Source organism: Primulina huaijiensis, chromosome 11, assembly GCF_012295235.1.
Source record: "Primulina huaijiensis isolate GDHJ02 chromosome 11, ASM1229523v2, whole genome shotgun sequence".
NCBI lineage: Eukaryota > Viridiplantae > Streptophyta > Magnoliopsida > Lamiales > Gesneriaceae > Primulina > Primulina huaijiensis.
The window spans coordinates 15,787,529-15,809,549 of record NC_133316.1 but is presented as its reverse complement, the minus strand read 5'-3'; the positions used below and the strand labels follow the sequence as shown (position 1 = coordinate 15,809,549).

Genomic DNA, 22,021 nt, shown 5'->3' with positions numbered 1-22,021 from the left:
GAAGTAAATAAGAATCAAATCACCGAATTGAGAAAATATAATGAGAGAAAATATCTCTAGGAGTTATTTCACTTAGTTTTCATGATAATTATTCCTGGTTGTATTTATATTCATGAATTTCAGTTATTTAATGCCAATAACACTTAATTGATGTATTCCTTCTTTCCCAAGTGACGAATAAATTGTATCATTCAAGTTTTGATTCAAACATTCCTAATAAGAATCTAAGCTTAAAAGATAAATGCAAACGATGATCTTACCTAGACCTTGCTAAATTTATACGCCTTCCAAACGATATAAACATTCAACTATATGTCTCTAATGATCTATAATCCTAGTCCATCTCCCGAGTTATAGAATTAATCAGATAACAAACCATTTATGGCCAGTAAATTGCAGTCTAATAAAAACTAGAAAAACAATCTAACAGAAAGGAATTCAATCATATAAACAACCACGTCAAAGTTATCGTATCAACAAAGTTACTTCACCCTCTAGAATGGAACATTAGTTCATAACGAAATCTAAACAAAAACAATACATGTTCAAAGGTTTAGAAGTTGCAACACAAGAAATTAAAGAAGCGAAAGATTAGATGACAAATAAGAAGTGGCGTCTCTGTCCTCAGATTCGTCGTTCTCCATCTTTGCGATCAATCTTTGCGCTCCGATTCTTCGTCTCGTGCGTGTGTTCTCGTCTCTCGTTGGATTTTCTCCCGAGGACGGTTGTCTCCCATGTTTTGTGACCTAGGGTTCTTCTTTTTTTTCTCGTGTGGCCGCTGAAATTCGGATTTTTCACTCCTCTTGCGCAAGGGTGCGCGTGTTCTCGCGCGGCTGTGCGCATGCTTCTGGAAAGCATGTGTTCATGTTGTGCGCACGGTTGTGCGTGTACTCGCGCGGCCGCTCGCGAGCTTCTGTAGTTCTGCGATGTCTGCCCTGCGTGTTCGGTCGTGCGTGAGCTTCTGCCGTTGTGCTCCACATCTGCGCGCGGTGGCCTCACGCGTATTTCTGGCCTTCTTTGCTGCACTGCTGCGCGCAGGTACGCGCACTCTAGCATGGATGTGCGCGATCTTTTGTTTGTCCTTGCATCATTGTGACTTCATGTACATCTTTTTCTCCAGTCCTGTGATGACATTCAAAAAAAACCAACAACACATAATTCTGTTCGAAACTAACATAATTCAAAATGATTTCTTGTATAAATTAAGTGCATTTCTTGCACTTATCAAAGCGCCACACTTGTGTTACATGGAAAGAAGGCAAGTGCCACGTGAACAAATTATGCCTGTGTGGTTCGGACATGTGGACGCCAGCCACATGTTCCACGCGGGTGCCATGTGTACCCCAAATGAAAGTTTTGCTTTGTGTATGGAAAGCCAAGAGTGAAAAGAGTTTTATTCTAAGATCTATTTCTTAATTCTAATTTTTTAGAAATCAAATCTTATATTCGAATTCGTAACAACGAATTACTTAAACTCAAAACTTGAATAGAAAATTATAGAGTTCAAACACACATTTGAGTGAAGTTTCGAGTTTTTCAAAAGAGGGGTCCAAAAAGAATATGTTGTTCGTTCAGTATTGTGATTTAGAGTGCTCTTTATTATAAGACATAAATCATTATATCTTATGAGACGATTGTCATGTTTCTTAACTACCGTGTGTGGTGAATATTCATTTTAAAGAGATATAGTTCAACTCTAACCTCGACTTACACAATGTTCGTGTTTTGTTTCTGCGTTTGTTGTTATATCTCATGTGATATATATATGTGCATGAACATCAACATTTTAATTTATTTGTTCTTATTTTTTGTTTAGTTTTTTCAATTTTAAATTAAATTGGATTTTTTTTAATAATTTTGAACAAAATAAGAAAATTGTTTTCCCATTACCGTTAGAGTTGATAAATTGTTGGGTTAAGCATGCATGAGTCACTACAACAAAAATGGCTTTTCGCAGCGCACATTGCACGCTGCAAAGTTCAAAGCTGTTGAAAGTTCAAGATTATCCGCGGCGTACATGTGCGCGCTGTTAATCTTATTATCCGCGACGTGCATGTGCACGCCGTTAATACTATTATCCGCAGCGTGCAATGTACGCCGTTAATAATCAATGCAAAATCTAATTTTAGCGACGGTTTTAAAATTGCCGTCGCTAATAGCGACGGTTTATAACCGTCGCTAAATTTATAGGCGACAGTTTTTAAACGGTCGCTAAGTTTAGCGACGGTTTTAAAACTGTCGATACATTTAGCGACGGGATTTCATAATCCGTCGCTAATCTTTTCGTTAAAATAAAAAAAATTTACTTTTATAATTTAATAAAATTTTTAAAAAAACTTACAATCTAATAACAATACTCGTGATTTTTAATAATATTTACAAAGTAAGTAAAAATCGAAACAAAAAAGTACACTAAATCGAAACTAAAATCCTAAAATCGAAACTAAAATCTTAAAATCGTGAGAAAAATTCTGAGTGTTGTGAAGAAATGGGAAGGAAATGCGGATATTTATAGACTATTAGCGACGTTTGTATTTAAACCGTCGCTACTAGCGACGGTTTTATAATAAACCGTCGCCGATGTAAAACCTTGCGACGGGTATAAGAAAACCGTCGCTAAATATAGCGACGATTAATGCTTAATTGTCGCTAAATTTGGCGACGGTTATTTTAAACCGTTGCTAGTTTTAAATCGGCGACGGTTTATTTAAAACCGTCGCTAATAGCGACGGTATAAAAACTACCGTCGCTAAATTTAAATCGGCGACGGTTAAATAAACCGTCGCTAAATGATGGCGCACCCATTTTCCACGGCGTGCTTATATATGCACGCCGTTAAAATTTTTTTTTTTTTTTTTAAAAAAAATGATTTACTATTAACAGCGCACATAAACATGCACGCCGTTAATAATATTATTAACAGCGTGCCTTTATTGTGCGCTGCGAAAATTGCATAAGTTATTAACAGCTCACATATAACTGCACGCTGCGGATATTACTATCCGCAGCGTGCTTTTAATGCACGCTGTTAATACTGTCAAGTGCAATAATATTAACAGCGCACATATGGATGCACGCCGTTAAAAGTAATATTCGCAGCGTGCTTTTAATGCACGCTGTTGATGACGTGCTGCGGAAAATCATTTTTCTTGTAGTGAGTAAGAATAATACTGGGATGGGTGACCTCCTGGGAAGTTCTCACGCGTCAAGCTGTTGATGTTGTGCCGCTTGATCTGGTTAGCTAAGTGGACTGTAAAAGAGTGATACTACATCTTAACGACTAATATTGTCTCTGTTTAGAACAAAACCGATGGTAGAGAAATGGTAAGACTGATCGTTAAGGGATATTAGACATCACCAGCAGATAGACACATATCTCCTCGGACTCATGGTCCTAACAGCCCGACCCATTAGCACCAAAGTAGGTGCACTCTGCGCTGCCACAAGTATAAGAAAATAAAGTTGTGTCTTGGTTAACAGCTATAACTTTTGGCCTAGTGGTAAGCGCTTGATCGTAACAATTGGTATCAAAACGAGATCATGAGTTCAAGTCTCCCAAGAAGCATATTTCTTTACTTTTTGGTGAGGGAGGATGTTTGATTAAGCGTGCATGAGTGAGAGTAGTACTAGGATGGGCAACCTCCTGGGAAGTTCTCATACGTCAAGCTGCTGACGTTACGCCGCTTGATATGGTTTTGTATGTGGGCCGTAAAAGAGTGACACCAGATCTTAATGGGTAATATTATCTCTGATGGGGACAGGGCCGAAGGTAGAGAAAGGATAAGACTGATATCTAAGGGATATGAGACAGCACCATCAGATAGACACGCACTTCTCCGGACTCATGGGCCTAACAGCCCGACATATTAATACCTAAGTAGGTATACTCTGCGCTGCAACAACTATAAAGAAATAAAATTGCTTCTTGACTAACAGCTATAACTTTTGGTCTAGCTGTAAGTGTTTAATCTTAACATAAATATTAGTGTAAATTTTCAGCAAATAAATAATTCAAATTTTTTTACGATTATTCTCATATAAATCATGAAAGTTATTTCCTTCAAAATTAGTTGAGTGTTATTTGATGGGATTCCTTAAAAGAGGTAATTTAGTATTTTCGCTGTAATGCATCTACATTGTACTCGCTTAATTAAATCACAAAAACTCTTGTGAGACGGCTTCACGGGTCAATTTTGTGAAACATATATTTTATATGGGTCACCCACGAAAAAGTATTACTTTTTATGTCAAATATATTAATTTTTATTGTAAATATGAACATGATTGATCCGTCTCAAGAATGAAGATCCGTGAGATCGTCTTATGAAAGACTTACTCTAATTAAATATATAAGGGTAATTTAAAATATTAGTCAAATATTTAATTTAAAAATTTTAATATAAATACGTATTTCGTTTAAATGACCAAACTCTTTGACTTTTGACAACAGAAAGGAACAGAATCATTATTAGTTCAAACTAATCGACCGATTATCACCAATTTTAGTCTTATGACATCATATAATTTGGTGTTTTTTCACAAACACCAATCTCTTACATGTCACTTACCCTGTATAATTACTATATTATAATTATAAAAAAGGAAACATGATGATCACAAATTCAAATCCTGATGACATATAAAAACTAAGTGAAACTCAGCTCTAAATTGTAAAGTCAAATAAAAAGTAAAACCAAAAGATAGAGTAAAAAAACTCATTATAATTAAAAAAAAAATAGTTTTTTTTTTTTTTAGAATTTAAATGCACAGAAGACATTAATTGAATACTCATTTCAAAATTTGTTTTCTGAGAAAACTATTTCATTCAAGTACTGCAATACTTGTTTTTTTTTGTTTTTGTTTTTTTTATTTATCGGTGCTACAATACTTTACTACTATGCATATAAATTTAATCAAGTATCTAATAGAATTGCAAGAAGGTTTGCATAAATTCAATCAAAATTTATAAGAAAAATTAGATTTTTTTGATGTTTTAAAATTTTTTGGTAAATGGAGTATAATTTTCGATATTTTAGAAGATTATTTAATACGATTTAGGTATTTTGCACAACGGTTAATGTAAAATTCAAGCTAGTATCGTTAGTGGTTTTTTAAAAATTTTAAATTTAAAAGAATACGTTTTAGTTCAAATCGATTCAAATTGTAACAAAAACCGTTAGAAACCGAAACCGAAACGAACCATAATGGAAAGATAAAAATATAATTATCATTCAACCGAACCAGAGTGATATGATAAACTTTAGCCAAGAAACATTTGGACAGAGAAAACTGTTTAATGGAAAGATAAAACACATATAAAATGTTGGGTAGAATGCGTAATTAATTGTATGAAAAAAAAGGTAAATATGTAATTGTTAGGATTGATTCGGGGATTATCATATATCTACAATAGTTCGGTTCTTGAAATATTAAACATCGATGAATTAAATCGAGTTTGATTATCAAACCAAGCGGAAGACACTCGAAATAATCTTTCGTAGAAGCCGATTAAATATTTTTAATGCATTTAAAATGTATTCAAGTTGAATGAGTAAAAATATTTTGGTTGAAACATTTTATCAAACACTTGATATACAATATTTTAGTATTTGAAGAACACATAAATTGTTTCAACAATACATCTTTAAAAAAATGGCAATGATAAGTAAATGTAATAAATAAACAAATGCAAATTTGTTTTTGGATGTTTGGAGACTTCAAATGCTCCTACGTCACCCTTTCTTCCTTGGGAAGGATATACTAGAAGACTTTGATTTATACAACACTTTGTACAGACCTAATCAGCTTAGAACTTACAATATTGTCTAACTGAACTCCCAGCACTCAACTAGACTGAAGGCAGCACCTCTCAGGCCGCACCAGTTTAACGTCTTTGTGTGAAGACTACATACACAAGTTTAAAGTATTTGTGTAAAGACTCACTCAACTAATCTTTGAAGTCCAACTCTCTTGTATATGTGTGAGTGATTCTGTGTGAGGAATTTATCCTTTACAGTGAACATATCAAATGTATCCTCACACAAGGGCTTGTCCTCTCAGCTAGCTGATTTCTTCATGCTAACTATCAATTCTTTGAATTCCTTTCAAAAGCTCCTATTTGATCTTCAGGATGTCGTATTTATAGGCTTCAACAATGATATATAAGTAAGACACAAGAATATGACCGTTTGGAAAGTTTATGTACTGTTTCTAAAATTGTAACGGTCAAATTTACCTTGCTGGACTTTTTCTGAGCCTAAATTGGTCAGCTGGTCAAATGGTCAATTGGTTCAGTTTGAGTTGGTCCGGTTCAGTTCAGTTCTGGTCTACTCAACTGATCCAGTTTAGTTACGGTCTGCTCAACTGGTCAGCTGGTTCGGTTCAGTTCAGTTGGTTTGCTGCTCAACTGGTTCAATTTCAGCTGGTGTAACTGAACTATTAGATTCATCGTTATTTATCAGTATCTTAAGCTTCGATTTAGACTTTGACTTTTGAAGATGATTTATAGATAATTGTCTTATCGTTCCAACGCATACTAAATCGCGTCATTCTAATAAATGAGCTGATAAATATGACCAAAATACCGCAATTGCTCATATGCAACTGATTGCTGTTTTCGTGCAATCAGTTCAGTCATTCAGCGATCAGTTTGACCTAGATAACATCTGATTTTGCCAAACTGACGTGAAATAAAACTTGTTTCAAATTGAGTTTTATGATCAGTTAAATTGGCGGATTGTCATTTGAATTATCCAGCTGAGAGATATCATCATAATACCAAAACTCGTCAGAAATTCAGTTTGGCGAAATTCAGTTTCAGTTTCCTTCTTATGTTTGCAACTTCACACGTGAGTAAATATGTTAGAAACACAATAACAAGTTTTCTTAACCAAAAAAATCAAGATTGCGAACATGAAATATTCCAACAGTAATTTAACTAAATAATTCAAAGATTATAAAGTTTAATCCTTTTGGTCATCTTTTAGTCGCTTTGGAAATAAATCCAATATATGATCTTCCATTTTCATCAACACCAATTATATTGGAAATAAATCCAATATATAATCTTCCAAGTTAAGGGGTCGTTTTTCCATTAGGTCATGCAATCCTAGGCTTTGTGTTGGGCTAAACTAATTTTTCTTACCAAGGAGAGCAATTGAACCTTAGTGGTTAGCCTGCTAAGGTTTGAGGGGATGAACTAAGCTAAAGTTGTTGGACAAGTGCCTTTTGGGGTCGATGAGTGTGGGGAGTTATCATCAGTGCTAAGATATAGCACGGACACGTTAGAGTCATGACGAGGCTTCTAGATGAAGAGAAATTGAATGAACCACACTGATCCCCCACACCAGATTAGAGAAAGTTTAAAAGAATTTATATGTACTACTCATACCAACAAAGTGCATTTTTTTCCGAAGTCCATAACTTTAAAAATCAAAAGTTAAGCGTGTTTGACCTGTAATGATTTTAGGATGGGTGACTCCCCTAAGAATTTTTCTTAAGAAGCGTGTAAACGAGGATATAATCATGCCTTGTGTTGATCTGTGAGGACATCGTAAACTCAAATCAAATCTGTCGATCAATACGATGTGATCATATGAAAAAACCAAGGTGGCAAGAACTCGATCCTACCAACACCTTGAGAGGCTTAGTAAAAAAATAAAAGTGTTTCCAATGCTTTACATTACTCGGACAATAGTCCAAGAACTTGTGTAAGGGGCTAGATGTAAGGTAATACGTGTCATCCTTTGTATTTTTGAGGTACATGAAAAGGTAAAGAATAAAACTGGAGATGGAGAGGTTGAGAGCTCTGAATAATATTTACATTCCAATGAACATCCTAAAGAAATTAGGTGCGACCTTGTTAGAGTAGATGTCCTGTAAGTCAACGGTTGGCTAAGGAATTTATTGACTCAGTTGTAATAAACAGTTTATATTTTAATAAAAATTTTATTTCATAGTTTCGTTTTACTTTATCTGTATACTCATGCAATCGACATATATAAAGACCTTGATTATACTTCAATACAAATCAAACGTAATTCGATTTTGAAACTCATTTGTAAACACTGTATATTCTAAATTCGCTCTTATTCGATTTAACCGCCTAAAAACAAGATAAAGGCCGCTTGAGACCAGCATCTTTGATATTGTGTACTGTGTTTCATGATAAGGACATAGAGATGTTCAATCATGCAGATGTGTTATCATATGATGATTGTAACGAACAACCCTCCATTGTACATTCCAAGTGGTTATCATTCATCGAGAGGAAAATTCTGTGGTAATGATTGTACATCATTAGTCCTTACGACATGGGACAACACTGAGGCTCTACATACTAGGATTGTGATTTGACTGGTTTACCGACTCCACTAGGGTAACAAGGTGGTGAGGTTGGGTGCAATTGCGACATGTGTAGCAGGCAGTGCATTGTAGTCGGGAATTCGCCGGTCACCTTTGGGTGTGGATATTCTATGTGATCTAGCGAAATAATAGTGCATGAAATTTCTGTCCAGAATGTAAGATGTACATTAGGGACAAGAGTTCTCTAGTTGTGCTTGCAATAGCACTATGAATACTTCATGAATGTATCACATAGCTATCGAATCTAATATACAACCCTCAATGAACCAATGGTTGAAGATTCGATCAGGATATATGAGATGAAGAGACTGTATTGTACGTTAATCATAACCGATTGGTTCTTGCAAACACTATCAGTTATACTTAGGGAATAATGGGACGATGCTACTAGACGCTCTTACCATGATTCAATGGGTTTAATCAAAAAATGATTTATGACATTCTCATAATCAAATGTTGGTACCATAGAATGTAGTAAATTAGGGTAATCCCGAATAAAGGACAATGTCCTGAACCACGAAAAGTTGTGAACCCCCGGTTAGCTGTATAATTGAACCATTGAGAGTTACATAAGTACTGAATATTTTGTTCTTGTTGAGACAATAAAATCAAAATGTTGAATTTATATAAAATTATGAGATAGAAAATTCAAAGAGTTGAATTTATGATAATCAAAATTTGGAGAGAATACATTCAATTATTTGAATTTATGGAAAGTTGAGAGTTTAAAATATTAAACTCAAAGGTTTAGCTTATAAAAGATTAAATTAAATATAATGGAAGTATGCATAATGGGCTTGTAGGAGCACAAGTACAACATGCTAATTAATGAAAGTTCTTAATGGATTTTGAAATATTAATTAATTAAACTAGTTGGACTAGTCAAATTAATTAAGCCCAATAATGTTTGATTAAAGAAGTTTAAATTTACAATTAAGGAACTAGATCAAGGACTGATGATTTAAAAAGGGACACAAAACCCTTGCCTCCACGCAAATGATTTTCGAAAATTCCACTCTTAAGCTCTCCAAAATTTCAGTCACCTCAAAATTATTTTAGGGTTTGATCTATATTTTTGTTTCTGATCTCAACGTTAAATATTTTTTAAATTTTCTATTGCAATTTAGAAGAGGACCAAATGTTCTAGTCGTGGACTTGAATGAAGATTAAAGAAAGAAGATTTCACAAAGATCGTTTGTATATAATACTACAAGAGCTATCTCCGTCAATCCCGTATTTAATTGGTGTCAAATTGATTTATTCATTAAAGGTATATTCATAAACACCCTATGAATGCTTATTTTCGTTCATACCATATGAGTATCCAAAGATGTTATTTGAACGTCAAATTAAAAATTTTAAAACTTCCTTTGTGTTTTGGACACGAGAAAATTAATTCCCAACATATCTGACCAAAATGGGCTTTGTAGAGCTGTATTAGATTTTGAAAGAAGGGTCTAAAGAAGGTAGGGTCCGACTTTCGGCTGGTATTTATAGAAGGATCAGAAATCAAAACGAGGTAGGTAAGGGTGATACTCGGAGGAGGGGATAATTTCATGGTCATCAGGGCTGTAAGTTGGGTGTGTCGGCAGAAGAATAGACAAACCGACAAAAATATTAATGAGGCACGTGTATGAAATTTCAAAAGAAAGACGTGTGACGCGTTTTTTCTTACGCGGTTTCACACCTTACAATTCGACTATAAATAGGTGCCTCATTCCTTCATTTCAAATCATCTCTTCTTCAAGTTTTCTCTCATCTTATAACATTCTATAATATTTGTGAGGTGTTTGTTCTCCTGTATTAAGAGAGTGTGTGTTCTCTTTGGAAACACAGTGAGTGAGTTGTACACCACAAAATATTATAGTGGAAATTCTTTTCATCTTGCCCGTGTTTTTTACCCTAATATTTTTTAGGGGTTTTCCACGTAAATCTCGGTGTCCAGTTTATTCTTTATTTTCGGGTTTATTATCTCAAATTCCGTACGTGGGACCAACAAGTGGTATCAGAGCTTTGGTTTAAAATTTCTTAAAAGTCTGAGTATGCTCTGTGGTTGCAGCCTAGACTGATCTTCCACATCAGAAAAGATTTTTTGAGATTTTTTATTTAAGGCGGGATTATTTTGTCCAATCTACTAAAATTGTTATAGACATAATGGCAGGAAGGTACGAGATAGCAAAGTTCAACGGAAGCAATTTTATACTGTGGAAAATAAAGATACAAGCAGTTTTAAGAAAGGAGAATTGCTTGGCGGCTATTGGAGATAGACCGGTGGAGATTACAGATGATAGAAAGTGGAATGAGATGAATGACAACGCTGTTGCCAATTTACATTTGGCTATAGCAGACGAAGTATTGTCAAGTATCTCTGAGATAAAAACAGCCAAAGTTATCTGGGATACTCTGACAAAGATGTACGAGGTCAAGTCCCTACACAACATGATTTTCCTAAAGAGAAGGCTTTATACTCTTCGGATGGCGGAATCCTCATCGATGACCGACCATATCAACACACTAAATACTCTATTTGCCCAACTCACTTCCATGGGGCATAAAATAGGGGAAAATGAACGTGCAGAGCTTCTACTTCAAAGTCTACCAGATTCATATGATCAACTTATCATCAACATAACCAACAATATTCTTATGGGCTTTCTAAGATTCGATGATGTCTTAACTGCGGTTCTCGGCGAAGAAAGCCGGCGCAAGAATAAGGAAGATAGGTTGGTAACATCGAAGCAGGCAGAGGCTTTACCGATGATAAGAGGAAGATTTATGGACCGTGACTCCAGTGGGAGCCAAAGACGAGGTAGATCAAAGTCGAGAAGTAAGAAGAAAAATATTTACTGCTTTAAATGTGGCGGTAAAGGGCACTTCAAGAAAGAGTGTACGAGTATTGAAAAAAGTTCTCAAGGAAATGTGGCCAGTACTTCAGGCAGTGGTGAAATATTATTCAGCGAAGCAGCAACTGTTGCAGAAGGCAGGCACAAATTTTGTGACACATGGATTATGGATTCAGGAGCGACGTGGCACATGACGTCTCGGAGAGAATGGTTTGATCATTATGAACCAGTCTCAGGAGGATCTGTATTCATGGGAAATGATCATGCCTTGGAAATCGCTGGGGTCGGTACTATCAAAATTAAAATGTTTGATGGCACCATTCGCACCATACAGGAGGTACGACATGTGAAAGGACTGACGAAAAATCTTTTGTCCTTGGGGCAATTGGATGACATCGGGTGCAAAACTCGGATCGAGAACGGGATCATGAAAATTGTGAAGGGTGCGCTTGTGGTTATGAAGGCGGAAAAGATTGCTGCAAATCTGTATGTACTTTTGGGAGAAACACACAAAGAGGCAGAACTAGCTGTTGCATCAAATGGTTCAGGAGAAGAATTAACAGTGTTATGGCATAGAAAGCTCGGGCATATGTCAGAACGGGGGTTGAAAATTCTCTCAGAACGGAAGCTGCTGCCGGGACTTACAAAAGTGTCACTACCCTTTTGTGAGCATTGTGTTACCAGTAAACAACACAGATTAAAGTTTGGCACTTCTACTGCCAGGAGCAAAAGCATATTGGAGCTGATTCATTCGGATGTTTGGCAAGCACCGGTTGTATCCCTAGGAGGAGCGAGATACTTTGTCTCGTTCATTGATGATTTCTCTAGGAGATGTTGGGTGTATCCAATCAAGAAGAAATCAGATGTTTTCCAGATCTTCAAAGATTTCAAAGCGCGGGTTGAACTTGATTCAGAAAAGAAAATCAAGTGTCTGAGGACTGACAATGGAGGAGAATATACCAGTGACGAATTTGATGCATATTGTCAACATGAGGGCATCAAAAGACAGTTTACGACGGCTTACACACCTCAACAGAATGGAGTGGCGGAGCGGATGAACAGAACCTTGTTGGACAGAACAAGAGCTATGTTGAGGACTGCAGGTCTAGAAAAGTCATTTTGGGCAGAAGCAGTCAAAACCGCTTGTTATATTATCAATCGTTCTCCTTCAGTGGCGATTGATCTGAAGACTCCGATGGAGATGTGGACCGAGAAGCCGACAGATTATTCTCATTTGTATACATTTGGAAGTCCTGTGTACGTTCTGTACAATGAGCAAGAAAGATCGAAGTTGGATTCAAAATCCAGAAAATGTATCTTCTTAGGATATGCTGATGGAGTAAAGGGGTTTCGCTTGTGGGATCCTACTGTTCACAAGCTTGTCATCAGCAGGGATGTAATCTTCGAGGAAGATAAAGTAAAGGGAGACAAAGGCACACCGAATTCAGAAACTACTATTTTTCAGGTGGAAAATAAGACAGACGAAGGTCAAGTTTATTGTGAAGCAGTACCAGAGCACGAAGAACAAGAACATGTTGAGTCTAAAGTTTCCAATGTGAGGCAGTCAACTAGAGACAGAAGACCACCAGGTTGGCTTTCAGATTATGTCACTGAAAGCAATATTGCATATTGTCTATTATCAGAGGATGGTGAGCCATCGAGTTTCAACGAGGCTACTCAAAGCTTGGTTGTATCCTTGTGGATGATAGCAATGCAAGAAGAGTTGGAGGCATTAGACAGGAATCAAACTTTGGATCTTGTTACACTACCACGAGGAAGGAAAGCTATTGGAAACAGATGGGTCTATAAGATCAAGCGTGATGGCAATAACCAAGTGGAGCGGTATCGTGCTAGTTTGGTGGTAAAAGGATATGCTCAGAAAGAAGGAATTGACTTCAATGAGATATTTTCTCCTGTGGTTCGACTTACAACAGTCAGAGTAGTGTTGGCATTGTGTGCGGTGTTTGACCTACATCTAGAACAGCTAGATGTGAAAACGGCGTTTTTTCATGGAGATCTTGAAGAAGAAATCTGTATGATCCAGCCAGAAGGTTTTGCGGAAAAAGGCAAAGAGAACTTGGTTTGCAGGTTGAACAAATCTCTGTACGGTATCAAACATGCGCCGAGATGTTGGTACAAGAGATTTGATTCCTATATCATGAGCCTCGGATACAACAGACTGAGTCCAGACCCTTGTACGTATTTCAAGAGGTCTGGTGATGATTATATCATTTTGCTGTTGTATGTGGACGACATGTTGGTAGCAGGCCCCAACAAAGATCATGTCCAAGGATTGAAGGCACAATTGGCTAGGGAATTTGATATGAAGGACTTGGGACCAGCAAACAAGATTCTAGGGATGCAAGTTCACCGAGACAGAAGTAACAGAAAGATTTGGCTTTCCCAGGAAAATTATTTGAAGAAAGTCTTGCAACGCTTCAACATGCAAGATAGTAAGCCAATTTCGACCCCTCTTCCTGTTAACTTCAAGTTATCCTCCGAGATGTGTCCTAGCAGTGAAGCAGAGAGGATAGAGATGTCTCGAGTACCATATGCATCAGCAGTGAGAAGTTTGATGTTCGCTATGATCTGTACAAGACCGGATATTGCTCAAGCAGTGGGAGCAGTTAGTCGGTATATGGCGAATCTTGGACGAGAGCATTAGAGCACTGTTAAGAGGATCCTTAGATATATTAAGGGTACCTCGAATGCTGCATTATGTTATGGAGGATCGGATTTTACACTCAGGGGCTATGTTGATTCAGATTATGCAGGTGATCCTGATAAGAGAAAATCTACTACTGGTTATGTGTTTACACTTGCAGGGGGAGCAGTAAGCTGGGTTTCAAAACTGCAGACAGTTGTGGCGTTATCTACAACGGAGGCAGAATATATGGCAGCTACTCAAGCTTGCAAGGAGGCAATATGGATTAAAAGGTTATTGGAGGAGATCGGGCACAAACAAGAAAATGTTTCTTTGTTTTGTGACAGTCAGAGTGCCTTGCACATCGCAAGGAATCCAGCCTTTCATTCCAGGACAAAACACATTGGAGTACAATTTCACTTTGTGCGGGAAGTAGTAGAAGAAGGAAGCGTGGATATACAGAAGATCCATACGAAAGAAAACATAGCTGATTTTATGACCAAGCCAGTGAACACTGATAAATTTGAGTGGTGTAGATCCTCAAGTGGTCTAGCAGAAACGTAAGCAGCAGGGAATGATAAGATTGAAAGGATGTGTGGAGATGTGTTTTATTCTCAATCAAAAAATCTCCAAGTGGGAGAAATGTCGGCAGAAGAATAGACAAACCGACAAAAATATTAATGAGGCACGTGTATGAAATTTCAAAAGAAAGACGTGTGACGCGTTTTTTCTTACGCGGTTTCACACTTTACAATTCGACTATAAATAGGTGCCTCATTCCTTTATTTCAAATCATCCCTTCTTCAAGTTTTCTCTCATCTTATAACATTCTATAATATTTGTGAGGTGTTTGTTCTCCTGTATTAAGAGAGTGTGTGTTCTCTTTGGAAACACAGAGAGTGAGTTGTACACCACAAAATATTATAGTGGAAATTCTTTTCATCTTGCCTGTGGTTTTTACCATATTAATTTTTAGGGGTTTTCCACGTAAATCTCGGTGTCCAGGTTATTCTTTATTTTCGGGTTTATTATCTCAAATTCCGCACGTGGGACCAACAGAGTGGGGATGTCATCATGATACCTTCCCTACACCTGGGCTATAAGCTATTCAGATAAGAGAAGGTAGAATCGAGGCAAAGCTAAATTTTTTCATTCTTGGTCCTCTGCAAGGAAAATTACATCAGGTCAAGGAGACCTCGAGGGGATACCGACCTCCTTATCCAAGTAGACGAACTCCTTGACTGTTTGGATTAGGCTTATAGAATTACTAAGGGGTGGGAATCTTAGGACATTCTATTCTATCTTAAGAAATGAAAGCAAGAAAAATATTTTAGGAGAATAGGTCGGAGAAAGACATATCGAGTTGTCCAGATAAGAAGCTAGATAGTAGGGAGCTGAGCTAATAGTAGAGTTGAGAAAAGTGTAGAATGCATGGGAGTGGCCTTCTATTTATAAGCGAGGTCCCCATATTCTAACCATCTGATCCGGATGAATCCAACACTCCAGAATCACCTCGAAATATGAACCTTCACCTAAACGCTATTAATGAGCCTCCCATCAGATTCAAAATATGAATTTTGGGGTAGGCGGGAAAGGCTTTGGCCTTTCTCCCAATCTTATGATCGTTGCGACCTCCGAGCCACATACTTCTTCTGACCTATTCTCATGATCTAGTTCAGTGGGAATCCCACAGTGAAATTGGCTCGGTCCAAACAAAACGGGCCCAATAAACTTAACCAGAGGTCAACCCTACCTAGCAAAAAATCCCAACTAAGTTAATAATTGTAGCGCAAGCAATGAGCCTTGTGGGTGAGCTCTCAAACAGGCCAAACCTTAGGGCAATCTGGACAGATCTCGCAAGGAGCTCGGTCTAGGTAATGAAATGCTTACTGAATGTAGTAGCGAGCTCGGTCTAGGTAATGTTGCCGGTAAAGGGATTCAACCTTTTTTTTCTTTGAGCTCTTAGTCTTCTATTTTATGCAAATTGTTGGTACTTGACTTGAGCGTCAAAGGGAATACGTCGGAGCTCACTGTTCAAGCTTTTAGGCATCCTTCAAGTGGTTCTGTAGTAGGTTAGCTATGTCTTTTAACATGAAGGAATAAAAACGAAAAAATACATACCTTATTTTTAATGAACATCTATATCTTCTTGTATTCGAAAAGGACAGTCAACATAAGAATAAGTGATGATACTATAATTCAAATAATTTCAATTAACAAAGACCTCTTGCGAGAAATAGATGGAAATGAATAACCAAAGGATCTAGGTGTTAGAGTAGATGCCCACCGAGCCAACTCGTGGCTTGAGCTTTATTGACTCTCATGTAAAAAAAATATTTATTTTAATAATATTTTACAGTTTTATCCAATTATGGTATTTACTTTATTTGTGCACTAATGCAAGTTGCATAGATAAAATCTTTGAATATATAATAGATACCATGAGATATGTATCTGAACGTAAGATCATGAAACTCATTAGGAAGCGTACCATATATATTCTAAGTAAGTTTCTAGTCGAATTAGCCGTCTAAATTAGGATAAAAGTTGCTCGAGTTTAAGACTATCATATGTTATGCAAACATCATATTTCATTGGTAAGGGCATGAATACGTCCACTCATATAAATGGGTGATCATTTGATGATGCACTGAACAACCCTCCCTCGGACTATCCAAGTGATTATAATTTATCTAGTAGAATAGTCCACGGTTATGATTATTCACCATTATTCCTTAGAACTGGGACAACGTAGAGGCTCTATGTACTAGCATGCACTTTGATCTGTTTACCGACTCCATTGAGGGTCAATAGGTGCGGAGGTTGGGTGTAATTTCGAATTACGTAGGAGAAAATGCATTGCAGTTGGGAATTCACCGATTGCCTACGAATGAAGATATCCTATGTTATATGATGTGTTAATAGTGCGAGGAATCTCTGGCCAGAATAAGACTTGTGCATTTTGGAATGGTGCTTCCTCACTTGCATATTTCATGTCGCTATTATTATTCAAATATACATCACATTGTTATCGAATTCATATGCGACTCTCGATATATCAATGGTTTCATATTCGATTGGGATATATATGAGTTGAAGGGATCGTACTATACGATAAACATAACTTAATGTTCTTGCAGAAACTAACAATGATACCTGGGGATCATGGAGCGATGCTATCGGACTTTCTTACCATGATCTGATAGGTGCGATAAAAAATGAGTTCTAACATTTTTGATCAATAGGATGATGAAAAGAATGATGCTAATTAAGTTAAGCCCAAGAAAAAATAAAAATTATTGTGAATCACATGGAGATATGAACCCACAGCTAGTTGTATCCCTGAATCATTGAGAGTTACACAAGTATCGGATTTTGTATTCTCGTTGAGATAGTCAAAATTCAAAGAGCTGAATTTGACGACTGTAGTTTGATGGAGATCAAACAGAATGCTTACAAAAGAGTTTATGAGTTGATTCCATAGGTTGAAACAAGTGAAAGTTAGCTTAACTTCTAATTGAGCAAGGAAAGTGGAACCACCTGTTCTCATTCACCAAAACTGGCAATTGCCAAAATTGGATGAGTAGAAATTTAGATTTTCGAAATTTTCGATTTTCACTATATGAACAAGATTTGTATCATTGATTCATCGGAATTATCTGATCGTCGATCGAGATTATAATGAGTTCACAATTATTTTTAGTGATTTTGGAATTTATTAATTAAATAATAGTAACAGTGGTAGTGACTACTAATATGTAAAAAATTCTCATAAAATATTTTAGAGGAATCTAAATCAGTTAACTAATAAGTTAATCAATGAAATTAAATAATTGTTATTTAATTTAAAATAATATGTCTAAGCATATTGTATATGTGCATGTATAGATGTATTAATACATGGTATAATTAAATGAGAATTTAAGTAATGAAAATTAAGAGTCATAAGGACACTATGATTAGGAATCCTAGTGACTTAAGACTTGTGTGTTTTAATAAATATCTTATCAAAAGTTGATAACAAATAACATATAACACAAGACACGAAAATTCACAACAAAATCTCTCCTCCCTCTCAATAAAACTTTCGGCCATCACATAATTTTGAAGAAAGAATTTTGGCCGATAACTTCCTTCATTGTCGCCTCGTTTCCGCCACATTGATCCCGGATTTTTTAAATTCAGGCGTTCTAGTTTCAACACATAAATTTTTTGTGATATCTAGTGCGGTCCAAACAAAGAATTCAGTCTCTGATGATGGACTTAATTTGACGATCAAAGGAGGGATATCCGTTCGATGGAATATACAAAAAAGATTATCTCTATTTAAAAATCGAAATTGTTTGGAGCTAACGCTATATACGCAACAGGTAATAATTCTAAACACCCTATAGATGTTTAAATTCGTATGATACCCGAAGAACATTTCGAATGTCGAAACAAAAATTTTAAACTTCCGTTGCGCTTTGAGTGCGAGAAAACGGTACTCCAAGAATGGTATCAAAGACATGTTTTTCTCAATCTTGTGACGTTTTATTTAAATCGTCTTGAATTTATTATTACTAACTGTGTTTGAAATTTCTGAAAAATAACCATCCTTAAAATTTAATTTTTCAAAAAAATAATAATAATTTTCGCGGCTACCTGGAAAAGTTCTGGGCAACGCGCGTGGGTACTGCCTGCGCAAATTTTCAAAAAAAAATTAAAGGGGATGGGCAAGGCTGTGTGCAGTGTGACCGCCGCACAGGCCACCTGAACAGTTCGGACAGTGGGCAATCGTCGTGCCTGAACTCTTTGGAAAGTGTGTAAAAGGCTCGGGTAGGCTCCTCGATATAGTCTCTTGTAGTCCCGTCCGAATAGGACTCTTTTTCGGGAGTCTAGGGTGTTTTTTCAAAGTTTCAAATTTTTTTGGTCGAAATTGATATTTTATGAAAATTGATCAAATCAACTCTCGAAAATAATTTTTGATGCAATTATGGAATTTTCTCACAAAATAAATAATTAGAATGATATTTAAATTGTTTATGGTAAAAAATTGTTTTTAAAATAAATTAATTAATTTTGTTTAAATAAGTGTTTGTTTAACTTATTAGTTATGGCGGTTATTGATAATTTACGAGATAAATGATTAGTTGAAAATATGTGATATTATGAACTTAATATAATATTTGATATTAGATGATAAAAGAATGATCAAGTGCATGACTAATTTGCTAGGTATGTGTTAGGGTATTTTACATGTTATTTTAATTTTTTGATAATTATTAAAATTGGGCCAGGTTTATGGCTCGTTTCCACCCCTAAATTTGTATCCTTATGAGTCATGAAAATTTAATGTAAATATTAGATTTAATGAGAGATCAAAATTTGAGGATGGTGGGCCCAGATACTCTAAAAGATTTTGAAAATCGATGACATGCAAAATATTTGAAGCTTATGTAATATTGTATTTACATCCCTGCGTTTACCTAAGTTTGGATATGAATCCATATATGGCTCACATGAATCAATTAGCTCTCATTTATCAATCATCTTTTATTTATAATAAATGAGATGAATTAAAAATAATCAGCATGTGTGTTATTATTAATATAATAATAAGAGTTGAATGAATCCGACAAACTTACAAACAAACGTGACACAATATTTTAAAATTAATGATGAGACAAATTTTTAAAATAAAATTTCTCATTTTGGATAAGATCTAAAATTTAAATCAAGCCATTAAAAGAAAAATTAGAAGAAAGTTTAATATTTCCTTGCCTTCCATCAACGGTGGTTGCATGATGAATGCTACCTGCTGTCAGTGCATGAATCATATTATTTGAGAGGCCTAGAAGTCGGAAAGTTGTTACTTCCACTGACATATTTGATGTGAACTACTTGAAACTACCATGACTTTGGTTCATATTATTGGGGGATCTCATGGTGACCGTGCACTAAGATTCAACACTAATTAGTCAGGTTCGACACGTAAAGAGGAAGGGGATCATATTATTGGGCACTCCTTAAACAAAAGGCAAAATTACATAAGGGTTGCAAGGAGTTATAAATGAACTTTACCTTTTGGAATTGTGATTGGGTGACATTATTCGGTATCATAATTTAGCATTTTGGCCTTACGTACTCACTAAAGAAATTGGATTTTTCGTTTTCATCATAGGGCGGTGAAAATGTCAAAATAGTGGGAGATAATTCATAAAAGAAAATGTCCATATTTTATGTCTTACAAAATATTTCAAAATAGTAACTAATGTTTATTCTGTTTCCATTTCAGTATACCTAAGATGTCGTCGCGAAATACTTTATCTATTATACTCGATCGAAACAAGCTAACCAGACCTAACTATCACGACTGATTGAGAAACTTAAAAATCGTTTTAAACTACGAGAAAATAACATATGTGCTCAAAAAAGCTCTTCCAAAAGAGGACGTTGCCAATGCCCCTGCTGAGGAATTTGATAATCTTGAGAAATGGTAGGACCATGATCTACAAGCTAAGAGCTATATGCTGACTTATATGTCAAACGAGTAGCAGAGGCGATTTGAGAAAGCTTTAAATGCTGCTGACATTTACGGTCACATGCAAGAGCTTTATGGTGAACAAACACGTCCGCTGAGGCACATCAAGCTTGCGAGAAGGGGCCTAGATTTATGAGTATGGTGTGAGGATGATTGGGCTTATTGAGAAGTTGGTGGGCTTGGACCTTGTTATTCCGAATGAATTATCCACTGTCATTCTACTGTTTTCGCTGTCATCGTCGTTCGATGGGTTTGTAGTGAACTTCAATATGAACAAATTGGAGGCCAGCCTTGAAGAGTTGATCAACATGCTTAAAAGTTATGAAGCTACCATCAAAAAGGAAAAACATATTTTCCTCGTGGACTCTTCGTCGGGGACAAAGAAAGGCCCAAAACAGAAGGAAAAGAAATGTTCTGTTCCTTCAAAGAAAAACAAACCAAGTAGGAACCAGGCTCCAAGAACTTCTAAAGAGCCCACAAATCCTGATAAAATAGAAGATAATTGCTTCCATTGCAAGAAGCCTAGACATTGGAAGCGCAATTACAAAGAACATTTTGCCCAGAAGGGTTCTAGCAATGGTAAATTTTATATTGGAATAAATGTCTCAATTAATTCAACTTCTTGGATATTAGATACTGGATGTAGATCTCATCTATACAATAATTTGCAAGTGACGACAAGAAGTAGAAAGCTAAGAGAAGGTAAAACCTTACTGAGGATGGGCAATGAAGCAAGAGTTGCTACAAGAGCCACATGAGACCTTTGCTTGATATTATACAATAACTTTCTGTTGTTTTTGGGATTTGTTTTATATGTTCCATATTTGGTTAAAAATATTATTTTCATTTCTATACTTGATAAAGATGTATTTTCTTGTTTATCTGCTAAAAGTGTTTGCAATATTTACAAGAATAGATGTTTAATTGGAATATGCAAAATACAAAAAGATCTATATAAGTTAAAAATAAAATATATTCCAACCAACCATGTCTAAGTAAATATGATATCAACAACAAATAAAAAAAAGCAAGATAGTCTGAATCAAGCACACTTGTGGCACACAAGGCTGTGATATATTTCCCCAATAAGGATGCACGAGCTAGTGGGATAGGGCATGTTTGACTCGTCAGATATGGATTCTCTAGAGACATGTGAGTCATGTCTGAAAAGAAAGATAACCAAAGCCATTTTCTTAGGGAAAGTGGAACATGCACATGATCTGTTAGATTTGATCTATATAGATGTGTGTGGCCCACTAAGTGTTAATACGAGACTGATGACTACTTGAGGTATGGATATGCATAATTAATAAGATATAAATATGAAGCCTTTGAAAAGTTCAATGAATTCATAGTTGAAGTAGAGAAACAGTTAGGAAAGAATATTAAAAAACTTTGATCTGGTCGAGGTGGAGAATACTTAAGTACTGAATTTCAAGACTATTTTAAAGAGAATGTGATTCTCTCACAGTAGACTCTTCCTGCCACATCCCAGTTGCACGGTATGTCAGAATGTCATAATCAAACATTGATAGACATGGTTCACTCTATGATAAGATTCACTAAATTTTTGTCATCCTTTGGGGATTCGCTCTTAAAACAGTGGCACAATTGTTGAATCAAGTCCATACAAAGGCAGTAGACAAA

The 22,021-nt window shown here is 36.0% G+C and overlaps 1 pseudogene; it reads left to right on the top strand.

The window, feature by feature from the left end:
- Positions 1-20,333, top strand: part of LOC140988423 (uncharacterized) — a 28,537-nt pseudogene extending 8,204 nt beyond the window's left edge.
- Positions 20,334-22,021: the final 1,688 nt, after the last annotated feature.